Source organism: Passer domesticus, chromosome 12 (genome assembly GCF_036417665.1).
Source record: "Passer domesticus isolate bPasDom1 chromosome 12, bPasDom1.hap1, whole genome shotgun sequence".
Taxonomy (NCBI): domain Eukaryota; kingdom Metazoa; phylum Chordata; class Aves; order Passeriformes; family Passeridae; genus Passer; species Passer domesticus.
The window spans coordinates 15983067-15987782 of NC_087485.1; positions in this window are offsets into that span (position 1 = coordinate 15983067).

Genomic DNA, 4716 nt, shown 5'->3' on the forward strand with positions numbered 1-4716 from the left:
GAGCAAAAGTCTCCTCTGCATCGCTCCCCTGGCCTGCAGGAGCAGACAAGGAGCCTTTCAGATGCTCCATTTGTGTTCCACTCCACATTCCACATTTCCTTGCTTCGGGCACCATCTGTAGTTCACAGATTCCTTTAGGACGCCAAACATCCCTGGGAAAACAACAGCAAAAACCCAAACACACACAATACACAGCCCATTCTCACACAGCAGAAGGCACAGTCGGAAAATCTAGACAAAAAAAGCTTTAAATAAAAAATCCTATCTCTGTGCAGAACTGTATTTTCCTGGTCCCCTAGAGATTTATTTTCTTGTTTCTGGCTCTGGTTTTTGCCAGTGGGTACCCTGCTTCCCTGTTTGAGGTAAAGAAATCTATAATGATGTCTCTTTCTCCATTAAAATGTCTCTGCAAATGATTAGAGATAAATTCAAAGGATTTTTAAAAGCCTCGGTGGATGCAAAGTTGGAAAACCAGAGTGTTTTACTGCCACAGTAAGTAGATTACACACTGCCAGCAAATCTGAACCCCAGCCCAAGCACAGGGATCAGATCCTTGCCTGCCAGTCAGAGCTGCAGGGCAGGTTTGCACCCCACATTCCCACATCCCACATCCCCACATCCCCACATCCCCACATCCCACATCCCCACATCCCCACACCCATCTCCAGAGCCTGCAGGACCCTTGGTGCTTTTCCCCCACCTTTGCCAGCTGTTTCCTCCTGCAGGGTACCCAGGGTCTGCCCTGTGCTCCCTGGCAGCTCTGAGCCCCCATCTGGGATGCTCCCCACTGGGAGATGCTGCTGTGCCCAACAGGACAATGGCACCAGGCTGTGCAATGCTTAAAAGTGGACTTTGGAGAGCAGCTGGAGAACATTGCATGAGGCCTCAGTCACTCTGTCCTATCAGGGAAGCAGCAGGAAAGAGTGTGGATCTTTCCTAGCAAATCCATGTGAATCTGCAGATTTTCAACCTGTCCCCTCCCAAGTCATGCTCTTTGAGTGTGGCTCTTCTTATAAGGACCATTATTGAGGCTCCATTTTACTGAGTTGTCTCATAGAAGAGCATAATCAGGATCTCAGTTCCTTCACTGGCTCCTCTGATATCACTTGTATCAGCTCTTTCCATGCAAACATATCTCACAGCACCACAAAACAGCCAGACCTCAGAAGGGAGTGTGTATTTGACACAACAGGAATGCACACTTTACAGAGGAGTATATTTTTAACATCCAGGATTTGTGTGGTTTGGCTCTTTTCTTTTCATGAGTGCACATTTTAAATCATGCTTGAAAAGACTGACCTTTTGCTGAAGAGACATAAAGCTGGGGTGAGAAGGATTAGGGGAAAGGAGTAATAGCACTATTAATTTTTATTTCTCCTGTTGCTAACAAAGGTGAGTACACAGAAAAAAGGAGCGTGAGTGTATTTCTGCCCATCACCTCCCCAAAGCTGTTCATAGTACACTCAATTCTGAAAGAAGTAAGGCCAAGGAAAGACCAAGATATATTTTATTTTGTTGTGCATGTGGTCTGGTTAAAGCAGTAACAGCCCCACAGAAAAGACCCAGTCCAAGAGTTGCAGACCTGGCTCTCTGTTTACATCTCTATGTGAACATTAGGGGGTTGCTTTGTTAGATTTTCACAGAGTTCACAATCCTCCAGCCCTGAAGCCCACCAACATTGGAATTTCTGGTTTTCAGCTTGCACCAGGTTTTCCTGCAGCTCTTTGACTTGTGTGGACTTGTACTTTGTTGTTTTGGTTGGTCAGGAAAGCACGACAGGATTTCATAAGGAAACTTAAGAAGGTCTCAAGAATCTTTGGTTTCAAAGCTATTACTGGGACAGAGCTATTGAATTTTTGGGTGGCTCCAGGCTCAGAGCCCTCCTGTAGTAGGCACCCTATGGTACATTATTGACTGTTTCCAGGGAACTAGTAGGAGGTGATTTGGTTCTTTAATGTGATACAAATAGTTTTTATTAAAGAAAATAGGACTGTCAAAAGGGATGATGTCTTGTGATGATTAAAGGGTCTTTAACTTGCTCAGTGTCAGTACAAAACTGGGGCTCAGCAATATATGAACATCTGCTACCACTATGGATTAACTGCTGCTCTTTAGGTTTGATATGGGACTGGAGAGATCACTGCAATATATCTCAGAGACACACTTTCTTTCAGTACCTTTTACATGCCTGTTATACCCACCCATCAAGTATTTTGTCAAATGTAAATTAGAAGCCCTTTGGTTTAGGACCAAACCCTTTTTATAGGTTTGAACAATGCCTAATGCAACAGCTCCTACCTTTTGGGAGTTCTGCAGTGCAAATTCATGACATCAAGTCTCCCAAACCCTATTTACAAAAGGACATTAAGCTTGTGAAGTAAGGTACCAGCGGGTACCAGAATGAAGGTTTCCTCCTCAGTTGCTGCAGGGGTGACATGCATGCCTATAGTGTTATGGTGCAGGCTCTCATTGCACAGCCAAATTCCCTGTACAGAAACAGGCAGTGCTCACTGCCACCAGGGAGGAACTTATTTTGTTCCCTGCATTCCTGCTGCACCTCCTCAGGCTGGTGTCTCCCACAACTGCCAAAAGCGCCGTCGTCTTTTGGTCGCCTGCGTTAAGGAGCAAGGGCTTGACTTTGTGAAACAATTCCAATGTATAGCACATTTCCACTCAGCACAGTTGTCAGTGCCACAGAGGTCCTGCCACATCTGCTAACCAGAAACATCAGCTTAGATGCCTCAAGTTGGATCCCCAGAAAATGAGGAACACAACATTACCACCTCCAAACCCTTGGTTTCAATCACTTCCTTTACTGACTGCACAGAAGTGTGTGCCAAAGGCATCATTCAGACATGGATTTCACTGCACAAACACTGATTTGTCTCAATGCTTGAATCCTCTGCCTCTTTTACTGCAGCCACAACACATCTCCTTGGAGATCACTTTGATCTGGCACTTATTTAGCAACTTCTCCTCAGGACTAAAGCTTATTTTAGCCTGTGTAAACTAAGCACCTGGAGATAAGTGTTCTTAATAGATTTCTCAATAGATTTCTATCTGGGAGGAGAAATTGGCACACATTTCTGTCTTGCCCAAGGTCTTCAAAAGGAGTCCCTGTGTGATCCTGCCAGGTTCCTTATTCAAATAATTTGGAAACTCATGACCAGAGAGCATGTTATGTCACATACCTGTGGCAGGGTCCATGTAGAGCCTCAGAAATAAAATTCACTGCAGCACCCAAGGAGATTAATTTGTCATAAATATCTCCCAGCCAAAATACATAGCAGTTCCCTTTGCTCACCAGAGGCTGATCTTTCCTAAATCACCATTGATCTAGGACTTTTCTTGCATAGTTGACTTCTGTGACCTGCATTTCCCTCCCTGCCATACTCCTGTTTCAGGCTGTGAGTGGTGCTTAATGATCATATCCTTATCTTACAGAAAGATCCACAGAGCAATGATCTCCTCCTGTTGTTCCCTAATCAGCCTTGAGACATAATTGACAATTCCCTGTCCAACAAGGAGCATTCCCATAAGAGCAACATAACACTGAGCTGTTCCACTAGAGAGTTTCACTCTCACAACCCCTCTTTTTTTTTTTTTTTTTTTTTTGCTCAGACCTCTTTTTTTGGCCTCAAGCTCTATTTTATCCAAATCTGTTAAGCTCACTGCCCCCTTTGAGGACAAGGAGCAAATATCACAGTGACCAACTACTTGGGACTACCCAAGTACACACAAATCAAGCAGTGCTTGTGTTTTAGGCTTTACTGATGTTGGGATGAAGATTCCCTCTCCCTTTAAGGAGACAGAGATAAGAGTGTCTTCCCCTGAAATTCCTGTATTAATCAAGGAGAAAGTAATGCTCCACTGGAACAAATCCCTTGGGTGTTACTTCTTAATCATCAATTTACAAAACCAGATTTTGAAGCAAAACACCCGTGGGTGGTTCTGAGATCATTATTAACAAGATATGAATCTTTTAATAAACAATCTTAGGGGTATGGCATCTTAGGAAGACTGGTACTGATTTCTACACCAATTCGAAACCTGCTGTGTTAGTTAGTTAGGCTGGATGCCAGGGCTGCAAAAGAACAGCCTGAATCTTGGCATGGCCAGCCCCCAGCGGGCAGCTTCGGCTGTGAGTGGTCATAGTGTGCTCCTCCAAGGCACTCTCTGCACAAGTTACCAGAGGAGGAGGCTCATGTACTGTAGTGGAGCATTAGCAATGTGTAAATCCAAGTGTTTTCATGGTGCCAGCTGAAGCCAGCCTAACAGGGTGTGTGTGCAGCATGTAAATAACCCAGTGAGTGCTCTGCAGTGTGCTAAGGCCACCCTTAAAGAAGGGCTGGGCAGGAAAAAGAGCTGCCCTCTCAGTTTTTGTGGACTTTTTCAATAAAAACATGGGGGACAGTCTCTGAGGGTGTGCATATCTGTGGTGACAGTAACAGGAGAAAGAACTTGCAGGGGGACCATAATTCTGGATGTGCTTTCCCTGCTGGCACAGCCATAAGGGATGGAAATCTCAGTGCCTTTCTGACTGGAATGATAATGCCATCAGGAAGATAACAAATGAGATGAAGCATCCAAAATGCCTTATTAGCCTTTGATGGGCTGGGAGGAGCTGCCAGCAGAAGCAAAATATATACGACCTGCTTTTCAGCTGCTTTGTGTATGGAAGTGCAGTGCTGGAGCAATGTGGAGGGTGAGCATACA